Consider the following 16,905-nt stretch of genomic DNA (forward strand, 5'->3'; position numbering starts at 1 on the left):
TTTGTATATGTTAACTACGGTAATATCTCCAATCTTGGTGACTACTTCATGTATATTATTTTCATTGGAAGCAGAAAGTAGGAAACCATTTTCTATATTGCAGCGAATGTAGGTTGCGACGCCGTAATGTTTATCATAGGTGGCTCCCAGTAAATCGTAGCCAGGTATCTTTCCCCTTAAATCAAGCTGGACTTTGTCTTCAGTATGGGTCTCTTGTATGGCAATCAGGTCAATGTCGTTATCGTGTAGGATTTTTTGCAACACTTGGCATTTTGCCTGGCTTATGCCCTCGATGTTAAGGTGACAGACTCGGATACACGGTCCGTGATCTCTAGTCAGTTGGTTCTGAGAAGAACCTTTATTTGTTCCCATCGTATGTTTACGTATAGATAAGATTTCTGTTTGTGATCTGTGATGTTGGCAGGATATTGTTTTTGTTTTTCGTTCGTCTGCCGCCAAATTTTTGCTAGTTCATTTAGCGTTACCCAGGGTGCACCACATGGAGGCGAACTAGCATTACACCCCGGTACTTAATAAAGTACTTAAGACAAAAATCCTAGTTTACTTCTGTTTTCCGGTGCAGTTGACCCACTACATGGTAAACATCAGCCATTGTTTGTCGAGTACTAATACCTCAAAAATAGTGAATTAGCATCGTTTAAAAATAGTGAAAGTGGTCCAGCAAGAACATTACACTATCCACTAGCTGGGTAATTGTTTGCCAAATTCAAAGTGTCCACATAGACTATTAATTAGAATTAGTATTACACAAAGACTATATAGACTTTTTATCAGCAATTTATTTTCAAATGGTTTTATTTTATTATTCTTGGGTGCGACTCAATTGCACTAGACAAGAAATATTAATCATCCATTTATAAAAATGTTTTTGGCTGGAAATGGGAACGGATCCGGTCCAGTCAACAATATATATAATGCACAAATGAATCAACCCTCAAATACAATGATACCAATGTAACGAAATCATCAATATATACAACAACACAACTCTGTATCAGCAGACATGATGCACTATTATCAAAATCAATTCTTACCTCTTCCAAATATGTACACTCATCCATCTAATTTCCAAAATTTATCCTTACCTCAAATGAGCCAAAACTCAGTTCCTCCGCAGCCAGAGATACACTCAAAAACTTTCGAAGAAGGAATAGATTATTCCCTACCGTCCTCATCAAGTGACGATGAAAACATGGAAAGTGATGCAAATGTTTGTCCGTGGCAACAACTAAAAGAGTCGAGATCAAAAAGAAAACGTAGAAAAATAGCAGAAACTACTGAGCAAGGTGCTTCAGTAAGCACATCGCACATCTAATAGGTTTCAAACTCTCTCAGAAGAAAACGCAGATACAAATCAAATCCATACCAGTAAAAGAAACGATGACAACCCAAATACCCAAACGAAAGATCCCAAGCCGCCCCCTATTTATGTTTACGGAGTAATAGACTACAAAGCAATGACTGACTCTATAGCGCAAGTTACTGAAGATGAAACATATTATACTAACACTCTTCCTGAAAATGTTGTTAAAATAAATGCCAAAACACCTGATTCTTATAGGAAAATAATAAATTACATGAGAGAAGAAAAAATAGTACACCATAGCTATCAACTCAAACAAGAAAGAGCATATAGAGTCGTCCTAAGAGGTTTACACCATTCTATACCCTTAGAGCAAATAAAATCTGAATTATTAAGGCAAGGTCACACAGTCAGAAATGTTTTAAACATCCGGCACAGAGTAACAAAAGAGCCCCTACCATTATTTTTCGTCGATTTGGAACCAAAAAAACAACAATAATAAAGTTTTTAATGTGGAATTTATATACAATACCAGAATTAGAGTAGAAGCTCCGAAACACAAGAACACCATTGTGCAATGCACTCGATGTCAGGCATACGGACACTCTAAGTCATACTGTTATAAACCTTATAAATGTGTTAAATGTGGAGGATCACACGACACCAAAAGTTGCACAAAGCCGAAAGACACACCTGCAACATGTACTCTTTGCAAGGGCAACCACCCAGCGAACTATAAAGGCTGCACTGTTTATCGAGAATTATTAAAAGCAAAGAACAGGAATAATGACACAACTGGACCTAGAAACACACAAGGATACATAAATCCCAATCCAGCACTGCACCAAATGACTCAACAATATGCGCAAAATGGAATCAATTATGCTCAAGTAACCTCAGTAACATCAACAGACCAAATAATGGTGAAGATTTAACACACATGATGACAAGCTTCTTAAAAGAATTCAAAAATCTATTTAATCAACTTCTGAACCAAAATAGCATGATCCTGAACATGCTAACAACAGTCATTAGTAAAATAACGAATTAATGGCTCCATCAATTAGAATAGCCGCCTGGAACGCCAACGGGCTACCAAACCATGTACAGGAAATCACAGCATTTTTAAAAGTAAATAAATTAGATGTTCTTCTCATCTCAGAATCACACTCAACCGAAAGAACAGTAGTAAAAATCCCTTTATACACAACGTACCTTACTCATCATCCTGATGGAACTGCTCACGCAGGAACAGCAATTATTATTAAATCTTCTATCAAACACTATTTCCTACAAAATTACGTCACACCTAAAATACAAGGAACCATGCTAAAAATAGAAACATTTACATGGCCACTTGCCATTGCAGCAATTTACTGTCCTCCTAGACACTCCATATCAATTGAAGAATACGAGACCTTTTTTCAAGAACTAGGACCCCGATTTATAGCAGCTGGAAACTGGAACGCCAAACACACCGTATGGGGATCGAGGCTTATAACACCAAAGGGTCGAAATTTATTGGCGTGTTCGCAGAGAAATAATTTAAACTTCCTTTCGACAGGTCAGCCAACGTATTGGCCGACCGATCAAAATAGGATTCCTGACCTGCTAGACTTTGCCGTTATCAAAGGTATCTCAAATATACATTACAAAATAGAACCCAGTCTTGATTTAAGTTCAGATCACACCGCAATAATCAGAACACTAAGTACAACTGTAATTTGGAAGGAACCTGTGGCAAAACTCTGCAATAAAAGAACCAACTGGGAACAATTTCAAGCTATTATTAACACAAATATAAACTTAAAACATCGAATTAAAGAACCCCATGAAATAGAAAAAGCAGTGCAACATTTAACAGAAGTAATACAAGATGCTGCATGGAAGTCAACTCCAGATGATAAAAAATTACCACCCATGATCATAACATTCCTTTACAAATTAAAGAAATTTTAAATGAAAAAAGAAGAGCTAGAGCCAAATGGCAGCGGTCAAGGAGACCCCGGGATAAAACACAATTAAATCGGTTAACACATCAACTGCGTACAGCTTTAATCCAGGCCCGTAATGAGACTTTTAAATATTACATCTCCAACCTAACACCTAATGACCATTCATTATGGCAAGCGACCAAAAAATTCAAGAGACCAATAGCATCTATTCCACCAATTAGAAAATCGGATCTAAGCTGGGCAAAAACTGATGAAGAAAAATCAAACACATTAGCACAACACCTCGCCCAGGTATTTAGTCTACATACAGAAGTCAATGCTGAAGATGAAGAAGTATATCTGACCATCAATTTGGCTTTCGACAGAACTACTCAACAATACAGCAGTGTCATAGGATTGTAAATTATATAAAAGAAACTTTAGGGGGAAAGAAAATGTGTGCGGCAGTATTCCTTGATGTGGAAAAGGCATTTGATAAGGTGTGGCATAAAGGCCTGTTGTATAAAGTGAAAAAGAATATGCCTAATGAAATATACCTGATATTAAAATCATATCTGAATGAGCGATTTTTCCAAATCAAAGTAAATACCTCACTTTCCAAATATCACCCTATACAATCCGGAGTACCTCAAGGTAGTGTCCTCGGTCCCTTCCTTTATCTCCTTTACACTGCTGATATACCTGCTGATGATGACATTACTATGGCCACATTTGCCGACGATACAGGAATCCTTACATCAGACGATAACCCAGATAGAGCTTCTAACAAACTGCAAAACTATTTAAATTCACTTCAAACATGGTTAACAAAATGGAAGATTAAAGTAAACGGTGAAAAGTCTTCACAAATTACGTTCACAACAAGAAGGATCGACTGTCCACAGGTTCATATTAACAACATTCCTATCCCCTTAAAATCAGATGTCAAGTACCTGGGACTCCATTTGGACCGAAAGCTGACACGGAAGAACCATATCAAAACCAAGAAAGCTCAACTAAATTTAAAAGTCAGACAAATGTATTGGCTGCTAGGTAAACGATCCCAGTTATCATTAGAAAACAAAGTATTATTATACAAAATTATACTAAAGCCGATATGGAGTTATGGTACAGAGTTATGGGGCTGCAGCAAACCGAGCAACACTAAAATACTGCAAACTTTTCAATCAAAGACGCTGCGCATGATAGCGAATGCACCATGGTACGTCTCCAATATAACTATCCATAATGACCTTGGGATACCATTCATCGAAGATGTTATTAAACTACAGGCAACCAAAGCCCAAGAAAGAAATTTTGCCCATGAAAGTCAAACTATTCAACAACTCTACCAGCCGCCACTTGTGGGAAGAAGACTGAAAAGGACATGGCCAGAGGACCTAACTGATTAGGTGTATTGGAGAACCATCGATGGATGGTGCCCAAAGCATGCCAGGACTTAAGACTTTGCTACTATTTGCTAAATACTCTGTGTTGTAATTGGAGTAGATTGTAAATTTGCACTTAATAAAATGAAAAAAAAACTTCTATTTTCCTTCAAGGTAATGCGGTTTAGTTGCAATGCACCTAATTTTTGACTAACCTAGTAAAACAGACAAAAATAAAACTACAACTTAGTAAAATAAATTCGTACCTAACAATTTTATTGTCTGATTACAATAAATTGAATAAAGCCATAAATATTAGATTTTTTTACTAGCAAGTTTTTTTCCGATTTTTTCAAATCTATAGAAAAAGAACCTGGGCTGTTCTTACAGCGACAAGTGACCTCTTTAATTCGCTCTTTTGTCAGTAATCTGTAATTTCATCGGCCTAATAAGCAGAAAACGCTTTTAAATTACCAATATCACAGTTTTCTATACAGAACAAATGAGAATCCTTCCCTCACAAGAAGAAAATCCAATATAAACTGTTGTATTCTACTTGACGATAGATGGCGCTGACCACCCTAAAACGCAATTTTACCAATTATTCAAATTATTTTGGTTTATACTGTAATAATTGCACTAACAATAACACTTCATTTGTTTTAAATTATGTGTTGGTGTGGTTTATTATTTTGGGTGTATGATGTAGAATCTAAAAATGTTTGACTTGTAGTTGATTTGCGTTTACAAAGTTATCCAGGTAAGTAAAAATTTGCATCCATGCTCTACCTTTATTTAAATTTTATGTGTGTGATTTTTTTAAAATTATGTGTGTGATTTTTTTAGTTTGAATACGATAGGTAGTAAATATTTGCAGATTTCGTTTATCTATAACAATAAAAGTTTTTCTTTGTGTTTGGCTGTATTTTCCATAGGTATGCGAATTTCGAGAATGCACTTTCATTGATACCTATTATAGGCGTTTGTGTAGGTATGTACCTAGGTACTTTAACACAAATTCTGTACTGATTCCTTGTAAGACTTCACGTTTTCTTGTTCCAAGGTCATATTTAACTTTTTCATTGCATATCTTTTCAGTTTTCGTGAAAATACTACTAAGCAAGGTCAGGCGAAGATGCAGGCGAGAAAGTAATATATTGTGCGCATATAAATAATATATTATGTGTACATTATTTGTGTCAAATATGCACTTCATAAACTCTTCAAATATGTTAATTTTATTAAATATTATTCGATATTATAAAATTAAAAAACAAATAAAACTTTTAAGCAATTATTTATTTATTCGTGGTTTGGGAGCGTTCAAGTATTATGTAACGCGATTTTTGAAGATTTTTGACCCCCCCCCTCCCCCTACGTAACGCACTCTAATGGGCGTTTAACTATTGCGTAACGCAATTTTTTTGAAGATTTTTAACCCTCCCCCCCCCCCCCCGCCTCGCGTTGCGTAATACTTGAACGGCCTCTTTTACAGATAACAAGTTCTTATCTTTTTTTTTCATATTAGGTTTAAAAGGTATAATAATGTTTTTCTTCAAACGTCAAATAATGATGACATTACTTATCTAACTTGATCCTGTCAAAGTTTGATGTCTCCGCCGGCAGCAGTTTTTTTTCCCATTTCTTTACGGCGGGGGGAAAAATGTTGTCATGGCAACAATATGAAACATGTCACAAAGCAACAATACAAATGTCATTAACAACAATTAAACATCATTTTTATTTATAGTAATATTAAAAGTACAATTAGTTAATGAGGCATTTTCAAAATTGAAACCGTGCAAAAATGTTCCCGACTCTTGATACGCATTGGTAATTGTTGATGATACTGATGGTCGAGCACAACTTTCAGCAATCATTCCCGATGTTGGCGAATCATGAGGGTTTAAAATTTTTTGAGCATTATCGTTCTTATTTCTTATTGATTCCTCTATATATCCTTCGGCAACCGTGCTTGATTTCCAGCCCCCATGTCGTTTGAGGCATTCTAGATTTCCGCCTCCATCAATTAAAAGTGTTGCTGAAGTTCGTCGTAAAGAGTGACCCGTGTATGCGCTTGCATCGTTTAAATTTAATAAACTAGCTACTTTTTGGGCTACTGCGCTGATCGAATGTATTCCCATGACGCTTCGGTAACACTTTCCATTTTGGTACTTGATAAAAAATCATTTTTCTGTGAAATTTTCAGGCCGCAGTGATGCATACTTATTATGAATTGTACTATTTATGGTTGAAAATTGCTACGTTTGAAGAAAAAATAGTATACTTTATTCGGCAAAGAAGCGACTTTTCCTGACTTGCCCTCTATTACGCGCCTCACTTCGTTCGGCGCGTAATATCGGGCGCGTCAAGAAAAGTCATGCTTCTCCGCCTCATAAAGTAATATACTATTTCTTCGATTTTTCTCCTAAATATTTCAACATTTCTGGACTAACTTAACAGAGTTTCCCCGTTCATTTATATTTCCTATCGCTTCCTCTATATTTTCTAGAATATCCTAGAATATAGAAGAATTCTGAAAATATCATGGACAGACCACGTCACAAATAAAGAGGTTCTGAGAAAGATTAATAAAGAAATGAAAGTCTTAAATGAAGGGTATAGAATCAAAACTCGCTTTCTCCATCCATGGCCGAAATTGAGTTGTTTATATTTTCTAAATCTGTTTGTTGAACCCTACACGATTCCAGAACTAGTTTGACTCTAAATTAGCATTATTCCATATAAATTCAATGTTAAAAGTCGGCTTTTGAATCAAACCCGTCTTTCTCCTGTGGCAGTTCTGAATGAAACCCGTCTTTCTCCAACCGACCAATAGCAGGCATGTGTAAAGTGAGTCGAGGAAACTCACACAGATTTTAATCACTCTATTTGTCTGATGCAACATCAGTGTTTGTTTACTACTTTTATCAGCTATCAACTTTTAATACTAACTATTTGCATACATTTTTTCTTTTAAAATAAGTAGTATTACAGGAATATTTTCTTCTATTCCTAATGGGTGTTCGAGGGACTCCTGTAGGGTAGGACCCGGTAAAAAGGCAAGGAAAAGAACACCGATGCAAAATGATGCAAAACCTAAGAAGAAAAAAGATTAAAACTAGATTATAGGCATGATTTTCTAAGAACTCTACCGTCATTGGAACCGATAAGATCTGTTATACCACTATCAATCTAATTATTTTTATTCTAAATGAATTTCGATCGATTCAAGTTCTCAGTTTACACAGGTATAACCATACCAACAGGCACCGTTAGGAAAACATTCCACTTTGCAGTTCAGAGAACTCGTACGAAACGAGTCTGTGTACTCTATACAGAGTATGGCATTAGTAAAATAAGAAAACCTACGGTTTCGTTTTGATTAAAATCTGTCTTCCTCCATCCCCCGATAGTACTATTTCTAGGTCTACCTGTTGTCAAGGAGGCTCTGAGGAAGACAGATTTTTACCATTACGACCGTAGTTTCTCGATATAAATTAAAACAATTTATATCGCAGTATGGTTAGAATGCCTTCTAACGGGGAATAAGTGAAATGAATCGAGTCGAAGTTTGGAATTAAATTATAATTAGATTTTATGTATGAAAGTGATGGTAGGTACTAATTGATTTTGAAATAATTCTTTTCAATGTGAACGCGGTTGGGAAAAATCGTCAGTTAACGTTGCCAATAGGAAACTTGCATAAAATTTTAAATTAAAAAAAATGGTATAAATCACAACAGAACATAATTTTGAACCTGTATCAAAGATAAAAAAGTTTTGTTTGTCTTTCGTTTGACCCCTAAAGACGACTAAAAATTCAACTTATACCAGCCACCCCAAAAGGCCTCGTGACGTCACGGGGTTGTATGTTTACATTCTACACCAATTGTATATATAATTTTAAATTAGACATTATAAACGTCAGTAAAAAATACAGTTATGTGACGTTAAAAGTGTTTTTGATCGTTTGAACTATTCATAGAAAATTTGTACTTTTACAAAATGGTTTTATTTTCAATAGTAAGCCTTCTTTCCTTTTCTTCAAAAACTGTATTAAACTCCAATCTCAACAGACTGGTATATATTATTACAACGACATACGATAAATGTCATTAGAATATAAATATTTTTCCTTTATTCCCTGACGACGAGCTAGGCAAATACCCAAGTAGGTGAAGGCCAATAAACTAAAGAAGAAGAAGAAGAATATATGTAAATATAACCATAAACGGAACCACATACTTAAACTATGTGACGTCACGGGTCGTTTGAACTATTTTAAGATAAAGAAGACTTTAAATTTGTACTTCTAAGTTATTATGAGTTCTTCAAGCGTGAAATTTTGTAAATCTCATTTTTATACAAAACTGAACATTATTATGTAATAAAAAAATGTGCAAGTTCCCTATTTGCATAAAACAATTATTTTTTGAAAGCTGCATAATAGACAATATTTTTTGCGTTAGTTGATTTAATTTTTTGCTCGCCACTGTAGGGGAACACGGGGCGGAATGGCACGTCTAATGTTGATGCCTTGGCTAGTCAACAAGTTTTTATTGAAAATTAAAACAAACTGCAGAAATGAATTAATCAATTATTCTTAAAGATAATAAATAGAATAAAACTTTAGAAAAAATAAAGATAGTTGACAATTTTACTTGATACGAAAAGTAGTTCACTTTTCCCGTTCCGCCCCGTATGCGGGGCAGAACGGGAACGGGGCGGAACGGGATTTAATTTTTTTAATAGGTTTTAATGAATACAGTCATAAGGAAAGCATGGAAAAAAGTATAATTAGTGGGAAATAACTTTTATTAATATTACGCCTAACACAATTTTTAATTTACACATAATTCACACATGAAAACTGATTCATCATCCTCACTATCTACGTCTGCACAAGAATTATGTGCCCAACTGTAGCACGATGAGCATGCTACCCATCCTTCATTGGAAGTTGAATAGAGGTCTTGGCAGTATAAACACTCGGCATCATCTTCAGTGTCACTGGAATCAGAGTCTCTTGTCTTGTCTTTCAGATCTTTATTTAACAACACCCTCTTCTTTTTAACCACTTTCTCTTTAGTGGCTTTACTTCCGTCTTTACTGAAGCTGACTTTTCTTTTTACTCGCTCGACTTTTTTAGCCGCCTTAGTTTTTGTTTCTTCCTTGGCCTTTTTCAACTCTTCGAAATATGGCGATAAAGTCAGAATTGCTGTTTTTCCTTTTTTTCGAGAAGTTCTTTTCTTATTCTGTTCCACTTTCGGTATCGGTAGAACATGTTGAGGAGAAGCAGTCGGAAATGACGTTAGGTTACTTTTACCTGAAGGAATTTGAACAGGATCTGGCAACCATGAACACTGAGGAAGAACGGGTAGGTGTTCACCGTTAGATGCTGGTGTTTTAGAGTTTGTTCCGATGAGTTCAGTGGTGGCATCATTTTGACTAATTTGTTCCTCCTCGGCTACTTCATTTGTCGTTGACAAATCATTGGCATTTCTGGGCTCCAAATTATCATCTATTTCTATTTGAATATCTGTTGGTGCAGATGGAAGTAAATCGTCTTCAGTAAATGCATTAACATCTAGAGGCCAAATTGCTGTTTTCTTGAAGCCGTTCAGTGCTGTTTTCATTGTAGCTGCATTAATAAATGCAGTTCCAAACAACGATGCAATCTGAAATAAAGTCACTACTTTTCCAGGGTTTGATCTTAACCATCTTCGCACTTCCTCTTCATAATAAATACTAATAGGCCTCATCAGTGAAACATCTAAAGGCTGAAGACGGTGCGAACAGTGGGGAGGAAAGCAGAGCAATATTACTCCGTTATCTCGAGCAAGATCAATGAGTTCAATGTTCTTCGTATGTGTCGAATGTCCGTCGAACAGAAGCAAAACAGGAGCATCTTTTGTGGCCTTAGAAAAATATATAAATTTTTTAAACCAACTGACAAACGTTTCGGTTGTAATCCATCCCGAGTCGGAGACTTCTGCCCAACCTCCAGGTGGCAAACCCAACTCGAACTCTTGCTGCTTCCGTTTCCTGGGGAAAATTAACATCGGGGCTATGTAAGATCAACTGGCAGAAAAACACAACTCCACAGTCACAGTTTCACCTCTCTCAGATGATGTTAGCGTGCCTACCTGCCGTTTCCCTTTCGTTGCTATGATTTTAGAATGTCCTTTTGGATTCACGCTAATGCCGGTCTCATCACAATTAAAGATACGATCAGAATTCAGTTTATATTTATCAATGCATTCTTTTAGAAGAGATTGGAATTGTGCTACAGCTACCCGATTAAAGCCCATCGCACGAGCTCCAGAGGTTGCCTCAGGTTTTCTTATACTTAAATCGGGATGTCTCTTCAAAAAGCCATTAATCCAGTCTTGTCCTGCTGTTTGATTAATTTGGTTAAAATTATGAACGATTCCATTGCGGTGTGCCAACTGATGCGCTAGCCTGCTTAAATCTTTCATGGATAATCCAAACAATCTTTTTCCATGTTTTTAACGTAATTAGCAAGTTCTAACTCCTGCTGTGCATTGAAAATACACGTAAATTTTCCTGACTGTTTGTTAATGCGAAATTCCGGACTATCCCGCTTTTTCTTCACATATCGAGCCAATGTTGATTTTGGTACACCATATTGGGACGAGGCTTTGTCTAAACTTGTATTACCGTCAATTACTGCGGATATTGCCTGTTCCATAGAATCTACAGGCCAACTTTGTCTCTCTGTTTTTCTAACATAATCTCGCACCATCTGTAACAAGAAAATTTGAAGGTAGTTTTTTCTTAAGCAACAAAAGATAAAGCGGGGCGGAATGAGACATGTCTCATTCTGCCCCGTACCGTTCTGCCCCGAAGTTCGTTATTTTGAATTTCAAAGTTTTGTGAGGTTATATAGCAGTATTTTAAAGAACTATGGGGGTTTACAGCAAGCTAAAATGTCTATTTCAATAGTACATAATGCTGAATAAGCAATAAGAAAAATTTAACCACCTACCTTCAAATCTTAAATGGACAAAATATGCAACAAAACAACTGAAATTCACAAATACGTTATAAATACCACCTTCGCTTCGCAGTGAACAATGGCGACTACCAGATACAGAACTACTCATCGGAGCGTAGTTTACTACCAAATATCGTAGATGGCAGCATAATACACACTTCAAAAAATACAAATCTCATTCTGCCCCGCCGGTCCATTCCGCCCCGTATTCCCCTATATGGTTGGTTATACAGGATGTTTGGTAAAAAATCGGCCATATCTTAACCTTAGATTCCTAAGCTTAAACTAGGACGATTTAAGCTTACTTTATTACGAAAGTTGAAAACAAACGAAATACAGGGTGTCAAAGTTAAAAATTTATTTTATTTATTCTTGAATATTTCCTGAGAGGCATGCGATAACAATACGGAATTTGGTAAGCCAGGGTTTCTTGGAATGAGAAATCTAAATTCGCGACCAAAAATGATGGATTACGCAGAGGGCGCCACATACGTCTTTCAGCGCTCATTTAATACGTTCAATTTTTTTATCCGCCACTCTATACACTTTTTGAATCAACATTTTTATTCTCTTAATATTTTTCTTAAAAAATGTATACTACAGTCAACTGTTTTCGAGATAAACGCATTTTAAATACAACATTATAGTCCTGTCGCCAGGGGGGGTACAACGGCCTCCTTAATTCAGATGGACTTACCCAAGTTTTTTTTATGTATTTTGACCCGTAGAACACGAATTTTTTGGGTAACATTCGATCCGGATGTCGATAAGATTGTTATAAACAAAGAACTTGAGGAATCACATAACAGCGATTTTTCGCAAAACAAAACAATGTTTTGTATTTTTTGGGTCATTCTAAGTAAAAAACATTTTTACAAGTTTTTTCGTAGGATGCATAGTTTTCGACATAAACGCGGTTGAACTTTCAAAAAATCGAAAAATTGCAATTTTTGAACCCAAATACCTTTGGATTGAAAAATAAAATAGCAATTCTGCTTACCGCATTTGAAAGTTCAAGTCAAATTCTATCGGTTTTGATTACTTTTATTGCAAAAAATTAATTTTTTTATTGTTAAACAAAGCTATAAACAAATAGTGATTGAATGATGTTTTCAATGAATTTCCCATTTGAAATCGAACGAGTAGGCGCGCATACACACAATTTCTACGTAGATTACGTACATTAAAACGCATGCATTGGGCACGGGAAACACTATGTGTTTATGGCTTTGTTGAACAAATAAAAACTTAATTTTTAGCAATTCAAATAATCAAAACCGATAGAATTTGACTTGAACTTTCAAATGCAGTAAGCAGAATTGCTATTTTATTTTTTAATCAAAAGTTATTCGGGTTCAAAAATTGCACTTTTTCGATTTTTTGAAAGTTCAACCGCGCTTATCTCTAAAACTATGCATCCTACGAAAAAACTTGTAAGACTATTTTTTGCTGAGAATCACCCAAAAAATACAAAAAAATGTTTTGTTTTGCGAAAAATCGCTGTTATGTAATTCCTCAAGTTCTTTGTTTATAATAAACTTATCGACATCCGGATCAACTGTTACCCAAAAAATTCGTGTTCTACGGGTCAAAATACATAAAAAAAACTTGGGTAAGTCCATCTGAATTAAGGAGGCCGTTGTACCCCCCCTGGCGACAGGACTATTATTGTTTGCATAATATCATTGTAGTTAGACCCGAAAAATAAACTTAAAACCATAATAAGTGTGCCAGTTCACATATACAGGGTGTCCAGAAACTCTACCGACAAACGAAGACAGGAGATTCTTCAGATAATTTTAAAATTTAGCTCAATTCACCTAGTCCGAAAATGTTTCCTAAAGAAGCTATAGCTCTTTGAAGATGGCTTCTTTTAATTAGTTTTTCTTAAATACCCCCCGAACGCTTCAATTTATAAAATCGAAAATCAGTACGTATATTTATCTTCCAGAGATAAATCGATTCCATCCATTGCCAATTTCTAGTACCGATCATAGGCGTCCGTTTTGGGTAGGGAAAGAGTTATTTTATCACATAACTTTTTTACCTTTACCTTTTAAGCACTTTTGACACTGGATTATTATATTGTGAGGTATTCTAGTACTAAAAGGTACTCTTAATTTAAGTCCGTAGAAGACACCGTTTTCTAGAAAAATCGAATTGAAAATTTTTCGTTTTTTGAATTTGAATAAAAATAGAAATATTTAAAAAAAACGGTGTATTTTATCAACTTAAAGCAAGAGTAACTTTTAGTAGTAGAATACCTCATAACTTAATTATCTAGAGTCAAAAAGGCTTAAAAATGAAAGACCAAAATGTTATGCGATAAAATAACCGTTGACCTACTCAAAACGGACGCATATGACCCGTACTAGAAATTCGCAGTTAATGAAATCGATTCATCTCTGAAATATAAATAAAAGTACCAGTTTTCAGATTTCTAAATAGTTTTTTTTTAATTTTTTTTTTGGAAATTCAAAAAAGAACAATTTTCAAATCGATTTTTCTAGAAAACGGTGTATCCTATCGACCTAAAACAAGAGTACCTTTTAGTTGTAGAATATCTCACAATTTAATAATCCAGAGTCAAAAATGCTTAAAAATTAAAGATAAAAAAGTTATGCGATAAAATAATTGTTGCCCTACCCAAAACGGACGCCTATGACCGGTACTATAAACTCTCTCAATGCATGGAGTCGATTTATCTCTGGAAGATTAATATGTGTACCAATTTTCGTTTTTCTCAATTGAAGCGTTCTGGAGTTATTTAAGAAAACTACTTACAAGACGCCATCTTCAAAGAGCTCTAGCTCCTTTAGGAAGCATTTTCGGACTAGGTGAATTGGGTTAAAATATCTTAAAATTATCTGAGGAATCTCCTGCCTTCGTTTGTCGGTAGAGTTTCTGGACACCCTGTATACAGGGTGAGGCAGATAACTGGCCTATTAGAAATATCTCGAGAGCTAAATGCAACAGAATCATGAAAATTGGAATACAGGGGTTTTGAAGGATTATCTATTAAATGAAAATATTTTCATCTCTTTGCAACTTCCGGTCATACCGGAAGTTGCTTATAACTTCGTTTTTTAAATGGGACACCCTGTATATTTTTACATTTTTGGATTCTCTTCGGTGTCTTCTTTCTTAAAATATGAAGATTTGTAATGTTATACAGGGTATTTTAAAAGATAATTACGTTTTTTATTAATTTCGCAGCAATATTCACACCCTGTAGAATTGTAGTAGTTTGCCAACTAAAACTCTACTTACGTTGAAATGATTTTTAATATAGTCAACTATTGTTAAAAATCATTAGTATAGCTAAATTTTTAATTTTAGTATACAGGGTTGGTCGAAACTCGGAATGAGTATTTGCTGAGTTTTCTTAAATGGAACAGCCTGTATTTTAGTATTGTAATGAAATGATATTTTATGGTACTTTTTTATTTCTTAAGCATTCCCGATACCTAACTGCTTTAATTTGTGCTTAATTGTTAGTCGCACCAACAATGTTAACTACATAGGTATCTTGATAGCTAAACCATTATTGATAATTTTAAGGATCAGTCTGGATTAATATGTATTTATTTCAGAAAAATTATTTGTGATTGAATATTTTCACGGCCAACCTAATAAAATTTTACGTATTTTTGTTTCAATTAATGTTTAGCTTGAATCACAAATAACTCACAAATTAAAGCAGTTAGGTATAGGGAATACTTATAAAATAAAAAAGTATTATGGAATATCATTTCATTACAAAACTAAAATACAGGTTGTTCTATTTAAGAAAACTCAGAAAATATTCATTTTGAGTTTTGACCAACCCTGTATACTAAAATTTCAAAATTGGCTATACTAATGATTCTAAACAATAATAGACTATATTAAAATTCACTTGAACGTAAGCAGAGTTTTTAATGTCAAACTATTACAATTCTACAGGGTGTGAATATTGCTACGAAATTAATAAAAAAACGTAAATATCTTTTAAAATACCCTGTATAATATTACAAAATCTCATATTTTAAGAAAGAAGATATTGAGGAGAATCCAAAAATGTAAAAATATACAGGGTGTCCCATTTAAAAAAACTAAGTTATAAGCAACTTCCGGTATAACCGGAGGTTGCAAAGAGATGAAGATATTTTCATTTAATAGATCATCCCTCAAAACCCCTCTATTCCAATTTTCATGATTCTGTTGCCTTTAGTTCTCGAGATATTTCTAATAGGCCAGTTATCTGCCTCACCATATATATCATTGCATCGCAAATTCCATTTGAAGACATTTTTGCGATACATTTTTGTTTTGTATGGTTTTAAGTTATTTTTCAGGTGTAACTACAATTATATATGATATGAAAAAAATGATGTTGCCTCGCAGACTTAAAATGCGTTTATCACGAAAACTTTTATTTATTCTCTTAATATTTTTAATTAAAAATATTAAGAGAATCATTTTTTTTTATTTATTTATGCCTCAACCTCAAAGGGTCATTGGCGCAATACAATTAAAAGGTTTACAATTTATTTAGTACATTTATGGAATACAAGTATGATGTCAAATTGTTCATATCAGTTCCGTCACTTAATATTGCTTGTAAGGTGTCTTGTAGTTTATATTGAAGTCTCTCCATGCAATAGAGAGGACATTCCAGTAAAATGTGGCGTACACTGAGCACAATATCACATACGTAGCACTGTGGTTTTACTTCACTCTCCAGCAGATGTTTATGCGTGATGGCGGTGTGGCCTATTCTCAGACGAGAGAGAATGGTTTGATGTAATCGCTTATTTGGGGTTGACTTCCAAGGTAGTATTGAATGTTTTACTTCCCGCAGTTTGGATGTTGATTTGGATTCCACTTCGTTTGCCAAACATTGATCACCAAGTTCTTGATTACAGGTTTTACATCTAGATGTGGAATACTTCTGATTTCTACAGCTTCCGTGCTTAATACTGCTAGTTTTGCCAATGAATCTACTTCTTCATTACCAGCAATCAGTGCCGGCGCTAGGGTATAAGGTGCCCGCCTGCAAAACTAGCACAGGCGCCCCCCTCCCACACACATTCTTATGGGCACCCATATAAAAAATTTTAGGGTGGGGCCAGATGTAAAAATGTTGCACATTACATTTTGTATTTTGTATACTTTGGAGGACAATATATAGTTTAAAGCACCCGAAATGCTAGGGGGTGGCACGGCCTCCCTGACAACGTGCCTGCATGGGCGCCC

The 16,905-nt window shown here is 35.0% G+C and overlaps 1 protein-coding gene across 1 annotated transcript in view; it reads left to right on the forward strand.

Annotated features, from left to right (window-relative positions):
- The first annotated feature begins 5,267 nt into the window (after nt 1-5,267).
- The window catches only part of LOC114327325 (uncharacterized), a 94,994-nt gene continuing 83,356 nt past the window's right edge, over nt 5,268-16,905 (forward strand). The window contains exon 1 of the mRNA XM_028275913.2: nt 5,268-5,406. The gene's annotated coding sequence lies outside the window, so the exon portion shown is untranslated. The remainder of the gene's footprint in view (nt 5,407-16,905) is intronic.

The sequence above is a fragment of the Diabrotica virgifera genome, chromosome 7 (assembly GCF_917563875.1).
Source record: "Diabrotica virgifera virgifera chromosome 7, PGI_DIABVI_V3a".
In the NCBI taxonomy this organism is placed as follows: domain Eukaryota; kingdom Metazoa; phylum Arthropoda; class Insecta; order Coleoptera; family Chrysomelidae; genus Diabrotica; species Diabrotica virgifera.